We start from the raw sequence: 11,254 nt of genomic DNA on the forward strand, positions 1-11,254 counted from the left end.
AAGAGGCAGTGTCATTGTTAGAAACAGTCCGAAGTCAAGGAGAGGGGAAATCCACAGTTACGAGAAGCCAATCTGGTCGGTACACGAAGAAAGCAGCAACCTGCAGATCCAGGACCCAAGCGAAACAAGAGAAGCGGCAGCGACAAGACCCAAGGCATGAAACCAACACTTTGCCTACTGCAAAGTTCTATCACTCCAGTGCCTTCATTTATCTCATTTCACTCTCAGAGAAACCTTCAAAGGATTCTTCGTCTGTGGGTGACATAAATATCTCCTGGATTCTTTTCCTTTGCTGCTCCTCATCTAACATCTGGGCACCTTGTTTCCCTCCTCTACCACTTCTATCAGTTGTAGCGTTGCCAGCAGACTCTACTACAACACTATATGATGTAAGTATGGGTAAAATGGATTCAAGGCATTGATTTGAAGGGTGACCAAGGACATCCTTTCTTTATAAATCTTTTTTGTTGCCCTGCAGGTCTTAATCAGCACCAGAAATGGCTCCTGGGTGATGAGCCGAGTGGATGACAATGGCTATCCCTGGGACACCGTCTTTCACACACGCTTCAGGAATATGATTCAGAATTCAGTCCCATAGTTTGTTTTGCAATGGATGATAGAAAAAAAGATGAACCAGTGGTTTGACCATGAAAACTATAGCCTAGTGTCTAAAAACAGGTATATAGAGCATTTATTTGCCTCTACTGAAGTTTAATATATCTTGTGTTGGCTGGTAGGAACAATTACAAGACATAACAGGGTTAATCTAATGAATACTCTTAAAGTTCAACATTTAATCTTTACTCTGTCATCCAATATCAGTTGGTGCTCGTCCCTAATGCAGGAATGGGTTGAGAAGGGCAAGGCAGCATTGCTAGCTAGCCAAAATAAAATAAAATAAAATAAAAAGGAAGAAGGGGAAGGTGTTGTAGTAATGTCAAGCACACTAAAGAAAAAGAGGATACCATAGAATCATAGAGTTGGAGGAGACTACAAGTTCCATGTAGTCCAATCCTTTGGCCTGTAGGAAAAAACAACACAATACAAGCATTTCCCACAGACGGTCATCCAGGCTCCGCTTGAAAACATCCGAAGAAAGGGACTCTGTCACACTTTGAAACAGCATATCCCACAGCTCTTACCATCAGGAAGTTCTTCCTAATGAATTTCTTTTCCTGCAATTTGAATCCATTGCTCCATGTCCTAGTCTCTGGAGTAGCAGAAAACAAGCCTGCCTCCTTCTCATTGTGACATCCTTTCAAGTATTTAAAAATAACTTTCATGTCCCCTTTTTAGACTTCTTTTCTCTAAGCAAAACATTCTCAGCTCCCTAAGCCATCCCTCACATCAGGCCCGTAGCCAGGATTTTGTTTCGGGGGGAGCTGAGTTTGATTCGGGGGGGGGGGGGGCTGAGTCTGAGTAAAAGAGGGTCTACCCTAGCAAACCTTTTGTATCGTTACCCCAATACCCCCATGCATATGGGATATATTGAGTATGGTGATCAGATCATGATATGAATAAACATAACAGTTTAAATAATGTACCAGTAAGGCCTTCTCGCAGACCACCCTGAGAATGGGGGGGGGGGGTGGTGAAGCCCCTCAAGCCACCCCCCCCCCCCCGGCTACATGCCTGACCACCAGTTTTGTTAACACTGTTGATACAGAAACTAAATAAAATAACTTTATCATACATAATTACCATTTGTGTCTTTCTGCTACTGCCAAAACCTATAAAATGTTACTTCTCTCATAAAAAGTCACGTTATCAGCTTAACACACACTGCTATAGTCCAAACCCACATTATTGTCGAAGGCTTTCATGACTGGAATCATTAGGTTCTTGTGGGTTTTTTCGGGCTATATGGCCGTGTTCTAGAGGCATTTCTCCTGACGTTTCGCCTGCATCTATGGCAAGCATCCTCAGAGGTAGTGAGGTCTGTTGGAATTAGGACAATGGGTTTATATATCTGTGGAATGATATATATAGATGCAGACGAAACGTCAGGAGAAATGCCTCTAGGACATGGCCCTATAGCCCGAAAAAACCCACAAGAACCAAACCCACATTTATCACACCATCTTATATTTCTGCCAAAAAAACCCCACAATGCAAGATTTGTGTGATTATTAAAAGTTTCTTGATCTCAATTTTTAAAAACAAAACCCAAAAATAATCCCGTCAAGAGGTTTACTATATTCAGCAAAAGTACTCTCAAAGCTCTGTCACATTTTATTAGCCCTGCAGTACACTGTGTGTCTTAAAATGTTAAGCTTGTTCTCAGAGTAAACATGATTATCTGTTTTACTAAATTGTAGTGATGGTGGCGTGCCTTCAAGTCATTTCCAGTTGATTGCAACACAGAAGTGAATGTATCCAAGGCTTTTCTTGCAAGGGGGTTGTCATTGCCTTCCTCTGAAGCTGAGATAATATGTTTACAGGCCATTGCATAGAGTTCTGTGAATAAGCAGGCATTCAAACCCTGATCTCTCAGAGATATAGCCCACCACTCAATCCACTACTCCATCCCAGCTCTCTTTATTACATTGTTAATCTAGAGTAGCATTATGTACTGACTTCACTCCCTCAGATAGAGTTGCAATTTTTATCTTTGTTTTCTCAATTTCTAAAGGTCCATTCAGAAATGGACAAGATTATTTTATTTCTCAAGAAATGTGCAATATAAAGGTGGTGTGCAAAGATACTCTGATATATGTCTGTATATGCAACAGATTTACTTATATTTACTTATAATCCCCTCTCCCAAAAAATGTTCGAATTCCAAACTCCTTCTCTCCACTGTGCATGGTGCTTCCACATACACCCGGCCATGGGAGAGACAGGCAGGGAGACCGGATAATAATATAATATAATATAATATAATATAATATAATATCTTTATTTTTATACTACGCCACCATCTGTTTTGTGCCTATTCAGAAGATTTCACTTCACTTTCAGTCCCTGTGATAATTGGATTTTCTGTGATAGTTGGATTTTGAACATTCTGGCTTGTTGTGGAAAGAAGGATCGGAGGGAAAGCTTCTGTGGATACATCTTTTCACCATGATGTCTTCCAGGAATGAATTTCCTTCTGAGGGATAGATTTCTCTCACTTCCTATTGTCTCAACTTTGTTCTTAACTATGAGTTGTTTGTAAGTCAGATATTTGTAACTCGGGACTGCCTGTACTCCACATGGCACACCAATTGTAATCAAATACATTTCATACATTAAAAATGAGAGAAGCACAAGACAACACTGGTATAACAAAATGTTTTATTTTAAGATTATATTTGCTATAAAATTCATGTGTGGAATATTATACAAAGATCAATTGTACAATAGATCTTTAATAGAACTCCCAAAGGCTCAATTGCAAACAGTGCTAACAAAGAGGAAAAAATAGGACAAGTGCAAAGAAAGCAGAATGGATGTCCAGAGAACTTCTAACTGTGCTAAGACTCAAATAGACATGCACAAGAAGTGGAAAAAGGGAGAAATCACCATAGAAGAATTCAAACAAATAGCCAACTCCTGTAGGGAAAAGGTTCGCAAAATGAGCTCAGGCTTGCCAGGGACATTAAAAACAATAAAAAGGATTTCTTTTCTTATGTCAGTAGAAAAAGGAAAAACAAGGAAGCGATAGGGCCTCTTTGAGGAGAAGATGGGGCAATGCTGACAGGAGATAGGGAAAAGACAGAACTACTTGATGCTTTCTTTGCCTCGGTCTTCTCACAAAAAGAAAGTCATCTGGAGTGGATGAGGGATTAGAAGGCATCCAACCCCAAATTGAAAAACAAGTCATCCAGGATACCTGGTCACTCTAAATGAGTTCAAGGTCCCAGGGCCAGATCAACGACATCCAAGAGTATTGAAGGAACTAGCGGAAGTAATCTTGGAACCATTGGCAATCATCTTTGAGAGTTCTTGGAGAACGGGAGAAGTCCCAGCAGATTGGAGAAGGGCAAATGTGGTCCAAATCTTCAAGAAGGGGAAAAAGGACAACCCAAACAATAACTGTCCAGTCAGCCTCATGTCGATACCAGACAAGATTCTGAAAAAGATTGTTAAGGAAGTGGTCTGCAAACACTTAGAAACAAATGCAGTCATTGCTAATAGTCAACACGGATTTATCAAAAACAAGTCATGCCATACTAATCTGATCTCTTTTTTTTGATAGAGTTACAAGCTGGGTAGATGCAGGGAATGCCATGGATGTAGCGTATCTGGATTTCAGTAAGGCCTTTGAAAAGGTCCCCCATGACCTTCTGGCAAACAAACTAGTCAAATGTGGGCTAGGCAAAACTACGACTAGGTGGATCTGTAATTGGTTAAGCAGATGAACCCAGAGGGTGCTCACACATGCTTCCTCTTCATCCTGTAATGGTGAGCGGAGTGCTGCAGGGTTCCGCCTTGGCCTGGTCCTGTTCAACATCTTTATTAATGACTTAAATGAAGGGTTAGAAGGCATGATCATCAAGTTTGCAGACGACACCAAATTGGGAGAGATAGCCAATACTCCAGAAGACAGGAGCAGATTTCAAAATGATCTTAACAGATTAGAGAGATGGGCCAAAACTAACAGAATGAAGTTCAACAGTGACAAATGCAAGATACTCCACTAAGAGCCGAGTGGATGACAATGGCTATCCCTGGGACACCGTCTTTCACACACGCTTCAGGAATATGATTCAGAATTCAGTCCCATAGTTTGTTTTGCAATGGATGATAGAAAAAAAGATGAACCAGTGGTTTGACCATGAAAACTATAGCCTAGTGTGTAAAAACAGGTATATAGAGCATTTATTTGCCTCTACTGAAGTTTAATATATCTTGTGTTGGCTGGTAGGAACAATTACAAGACATAACAGGGTTAATCTAATGAATACTCTTAAAGTTCAACATTTAATCTTTACTCTGTCATCCAATATCAGTTGGTGCTCGTCCCTAATGCAGGAATGGGTTGAGAAGGGCAAGGCAGCATTGCTAGCTAGCCAAAATAAAATAAAATAAAATAAAAAGGAAGAAGGGGAAGGTGTTGTAGTAATGTCAAGCACACTAAAGAAAAAGAGGATACCATAGAATCATAGAGTTGGAGGAGACTACAAGTTCCATGTAGTCCAATCCTTTGGCCTGTAGGAAAAAACAACACAATACAAGCATTTCCCACAGACGGTCATCCAGGCTCCGCTTGAAAACATCCGAAGAAAGGGACTCTGTCACACTTTGAAACAGCATATCCCACAGCTCTTACCATCAGGAAGTTCTTCCTAATGAATTTCTTTTCCTGCAATTTGAATCCATTGCTCCATGTCCTAGTCTCTGGAGTAGCAGAAAACAAGCCTGCCTCCTTCTCATTGTGACATCCTTTCAAGTATTTAAAAATAACTTTCATGTCCCCTTTTTAGACTTCTTTTCTCTAAGCAAAACATTCTCAGCTCCCTAAGCCATCCCTCACATCAGGCCCGTAGCCAGGATTTTGTTTCGGGGGGAGCTGAGTTTGATTCGGGGGGGGGGGGGCTGAGTCTGAGTAAAAGAGGGTCTACCCTAGCAAACCTTTTGTATCGTTACCCCAATACCCCCATGCATATGGGATATATTGAGTATGGTGATCAGATCATGATATGAATAAACATAACAGTTTAAATAATGTACCAGTAAGGCCTTCTCGCAGACCACCCTGAGAATGGGGGGGGGGGGGGGGTGAAGCCCCTCAAGCCACCCCCCCCCCCCCCCGGCTACATGCCTGACCACCAGTTTTGTTAACACTGTTGATACAGAAACTAAATAAAATAACTTTATCATACATAATTACCATTTGTGTCTTTCTGCTACTGCCAAAACCTATAAAATGTTACTTCTCTCATAAAAAGTCACGTTATCAGCTTAACACACACTGCTATAGTCCAAACCCACATTATTGTCGAAGGCTTTCATGACTGGAATCATTAGGTTCTTGTGGGTTTTTTTGGGCTATATGGCCGTGTTCTAGAGGCATTTCTCCTGACGTTTCGCCTGCATCTATGGCAAGCATCCTCAGAGGTAGTGAGGTCTGTTGGAATTAGGACAATGGGTTTATATATCTGTGGAATGATATATATAGATGCAGACGAAACGTCAGGAGAAATGCCTCTAGGACATGGCCCTATAGCCCGAAAAAACCCACAAGAACCAAACCCACATTTATCACACCATCTTATATTTCTGCCAAAAAAACCCCACAATGCAAGATTTGTGTGATTATTAAAAGTTTCTTGATCTCAATTTTTAAAAACAAAACCCAAAAATAATCCCGTCAAGAGGTTTACTATATTCAGCAAAAGTACTCTCAAAGCTCTGTCACATTTTATTAGCCCTGCAGTACACTGTGTGTCTTAAAATGTTAAGCTTGTTCTCAGAGTAAACATGATTATCTGTTTTACTAAATTGTAGTGATGGTGGCGTGCCTTCAAGTCATTTCCAGTTGATTGCAACACAGAAGTGAATGTATCCAAGGCTTTTCTTGCAAGGGGGTTGTCATTGCCTTCCTCTGAAGCTGAGATAATATGTTTACAGGCCATTGCATAGAGTTCTGTGAATAAGCAGGCATTCAAACCCTGATCTCTCAGAGATATAGCCCACCACTCAATCCACTACTCCATCCCAGCTCTCTTTATTACATTGTTAATCTAGAGTAGCATTATGTACTGACTTCACTCGCTCAGATAGAGTTGCAATTTTTATCTTTGTTTTCTCAATTTCTAAAGGTCCATTCAGAAATGGACAAGATTATTTTATTTCTCAAGAAATGTGCAATATAAAGGTGGTGTGCAAAGATACTCTGATATATGTCTGTATATGCAACAGATTTACTTATATTTACTTATAATCCCCTCTCCCAAAAAATGTTCGAATTCCAAACTCCTTCTCTCCACTGTGCATGGTGCTTCCACATACACCCGGCCATGGGAGAGACAGGCAGGGAGACCGGATAATAATATAATATAATATAATATAATATAATATAATATAATATCTTTATTTTTATACTACGCCACCATCTGTTTTGTGCCTATTCAGAAGATTTCACTTCACTTTCAGTCCCTGTGATAATTGGATTTTCTGTGATAGTTGGATTTTGAACATTCTGGCTTGTTGTGGAAAGAAGGATCGGAGGGAAAGCTTCTGTGGATACATCTTTTCACCATGATGTCTTCCAGGAATGAATTTCCTTCTGAGGGATAGATTTCTCTCACTTCCTATTGTCTCAACTTTGTTCTTAACTATGAGTTGTTTGTAAGTCAGATATTTGTAACTCGGGACTGCCTGTACTCCACATGGCACACCAATTGTAATCAAATACATTTCATACATTAAAAATGAGAGAAGCACAAGACAACACTGGTATAACAAAATGTTTTATTTTAAGATTATATTTGCTATAAAATTCATGTGTGGAATATTATACAAAGATCAATTGTACAATAGATCTTTAATAGAACTCCCAAAGGCTCAATTGCAAACAGTGCTAACAAAGAGGAAAAAATAGGACAAGTGCAAAGAAAGCAGAATGGATGTCCAGAGAACTTCTAACTGTGCTAAGACTCAAATAGACATGCACAAGAAGTGGAAAAAGGGAGAAATCACCATAGAAGAATTCAAACAAATAGCCAACTCCTGTAGGGAAAAGGTTCGCAAAATGAGCTCAGGCTTGCCAGGGACATTAAAAACAATAAAAAGGATTTCTTTTCTTATGTCAGTAGAAAAAGGAAAAACAAGGAAGCGATAGGGCCTCTTTGAGGAGAAGATGGGGCAATGCTGACAGGAGATAGGGAAAAGGCAGAACTACTTGATGCTTTCTTTGCCTCGGTCTTCTCACAAAAAGAAAGTCATCTGGAGTGGATGAGGGATTAGAAGGCATCCAACCCCAAATTGAAAAACAAGTCATCCAGGATACCTGGTCACTCTAAATGAGTTCAAGGTCCCAGGGCCAGATCAACGACATCCAAGAGTATTGAAGGAACTAGCGGAAGTAATCTTGGAACCATTGGCAATCATCTTTGAGAGTTCTTGGAGAACGGGAGAAGTCCCAGCAGATTGGAGAAGGGCAAATGTGGTCCAAATCTTCAAGAAGGGGAAAAAGGACAACCCAAACAATAACTGTCCAGTCAGCCTCATGTCGATACCAGACAAGATTCTGAAAAAGATTGTTAAGGAAGTGGTCTGCAAACACGTAGAAACAAATGCAGTCATTGCTAATAGTCAACACGGATTTATCAAAAACAAGTCATGCCATACTAATCTGATCTCTTTTTTTTGATAGAGTTACAAGCTGGGTAGATGCAGGGAATGCCATGGATGTAGCGTATCTGGATTTCAGTAAGGCCTTTGAAAAGGTCCCCCATGACCTTCTGGCAAACAAACTAGTCAAATGTGGGCTAGGCAAAACTACGACTAGGTGGATCTGTAATTGGTTAAGCAGATGAACCCAGAGGGTGCTCACACATGCTTCCTCTTCATCCTGTAATGGTGAGCGGAGTGCTGCAGGGTTCCGCCTTGGCCTGGTCCTGTTCAACATCTTTATTAATGACTTAAATGAAGGGTTAGAAGGCATGATCATCAAGTTTGCAGACGACACCAAATTGGGAGAGATAGCCAATACTCCAGAAGACAGGAGCAGATTTCAAAATGATCTTAACAGATTAGAGAGATGGGCCAAAACTAACAGAATGAAGTTCAACAGTGACAAATGCAAGATACTCCACTAAGACAGAAAAAATGAAATGCAAAGATACTTTTCGGAAATGCACAGATTCTACGAAAAGACCTCTAATGTCCTAGGCCCTTGGGAAGAGCCCAATATTCAGAGATGAATCTCAGACACTTGGCCCTAACGTGCATGTGTGCTGTGTTGTTATGCACATGTAAATATAATAATAATAATTTTATTTTTTTACCTGGTTCTTCTTGTGGCTAGAGGCAGGTTACATAATAATTAAAACACACAAACATTGTAAAAATACTACAAATACACATATTAAAATGTATTTCTATAAAACATAATATTAAAACATAATTCTATAAAATATGTATTAAAATACACAAAACAGAGATTACGCAAAGGACACATGTTTAAAATTCATGCTTAAAAACTGTCTGGGTTTTACATGGTTTTTAAATTTTGACAGCTCATTTAGCTGTCAGAGCTCTTCTGGCAGGTCATTCTATAGCCTTGGGGCGGCCGAAGAAAAGGTCCTCTGGTGATGGTGATGGGTTCCAGCTGTTTGGAGTAAACACTCCCCCCCCCCGCCCCCAGGACCTAATTGTGTGGGGCAGATTGTACAAGAGAAGGCGATTCTTTAGGTAACCTGGACCCAAAACATGTAGGGCTTTAAAGATTGAAACCAACACCTTGTACTTTGCCTGGAAACTAATTGACATCCAGTGAAGTGACTTTAGGATAGGTATAATATGTTATTTATTTATTTACTGTACTTATACCCCACCTTCTCACTCCGCGGGGGACTCAGGGCGGCTTACAAACTACGGCAATAATTCAATTCCAGATTCAGATAATAACAATATTAATACAACACAATATTATAAAACTGTTAAAAAAACCCACATACATATCAATTAAAATAGTCTTTCAAATGATTAAAACATATTAGAACATTTCAAACATATCAACTTACATTGTATTGAAGCACAATTACAGGTCTTACAGTCCAGTGGCTTAAACGGCCAAAACCCTGACAAATAACAGCTCAACACCCTCAAAGCATTGTCACACACCACCCACCCCCACCTAAAATTAGTCCAATCCATCCCACACCCAATTGTCCTTAAGGAATGCCCAAGGGGCTGATGAAAGATTCCCAAAGAGGCATCTGGCTGGTCCAGTCTATTTAGTCCAGACCAGCCCATTTGGTCCAGGGCTGTGGGCAAGGGGGTGACTTGCTAATAAAAGTTCAAATACTGAGTGATAGTAAGCCACAGCATCTTCTTGGGCAACAATGACAATGGTGGTTGAACAAGCCAGTGGTGGAACACAGCAGCCATAGGCAATGGTGGAGGAGGCTCTAAGACTGCCTCTCTGGTTTGAATGCTGCAGCAGTGATGCCAGAGGGGGCTACGAAGGAAAAGGCCCAACATTAGAGGCAGCCCAATGTGGCCACTCACCGAAGGCTCCACTCTCAGCTGTTCTTACTGGTCTGTGCTGCGAGGTTTTAAAGTGGCCAGCAGCATCGTGGAGAATTGTAGTAGTTTCTCTCTCAGCTGTTCTTACCGGTCTGTGCTGCCAATGTAAAGAGTATTGTAGAAGTCCAACTTTGAAATTACCAGCGGATACACTACCATCTTAAGATCTTTTAAATCTATTAAGGGGTGCAGTTGGCAGATCAGTCGAGGCTGATCGTAAACACTCCTGACTGTTGCATCTACCTGGGCTGAAATTTGGAGAGACAGGTCCAGGATGTCCCTAGCTGTGAACACAGTCTTTCAGGAGGAGCGTAACCCCACCAAGAACTGTTGACACACCTCCAACCCCAGATTAGGACCCTTGATGGCAAGCACCTGTGTTTTGTCTGGATTCAGTTTCAGTTTGTTTTTCCTCATCCAGCCCATTACCTCTTTCAGGCATTAAATAAGAGAAGACATACTCTCCTTAGATGAGGCTGTTTTTGAAGCCATGAAATATATTTGGGTGTCATCAGTATAGTGATAACACCTCACCCCATGCCTATGGATGATATCTCTCAGCGGTTTCATGTAAATATTAAAGTGCATAGGGGATAGAATGGCATCTTGTGGGATGTCATATAACAGCTCCTTTTTTGGGCAGCAACTATCTCTAAGCACCACCATCTGGAACCTGCCTGAGTGGTATGACCAGAATCAAAGTGTCAGGTTTTACAATGTATTGTACTGTAATATAGCTGAGTCATGCACTGCTAATAGGCTTCTATTGGAAATGCTGAGTCATGCATTAACTGTATATAGGGAATCATTTGGGGAATGTGTTCTGGCCTAGTCCAGGTGATTGTGAATGATGTAATCCTGGGTCTGAGTTAAGTTAATGAGTTGGGAACCAATCACAGATTGCTATGTGTAATTGTATAGAACTGTATATAAGGAAGTCATGTACAGTGTATTCTCTCCTTGTGCTGTGATGCTGTTTGCCGAAGGCTCTGTGTAATTTATTAAAGGAACCTGTCTGCTAAGACAAGATATAACCGTGTGCTGTGGTAAGTTTGTAGTGTCATCTAGATTG

The sequence above is a fragment of the Anolis sagrei genome, chromosome 4 (assembly GCF_037176765.1).
Source record: "Anolis sagrei isolate rAnoSag1 chromosome 4, rAnoSag1.mat, whole genome shotgun sequence".
Lineage (NCBI taxonomy): Eukaryota > Metazoa > Chordata > Lepidosauria > Squamata > Dactyloidae > Anolis > Anolis sagrei.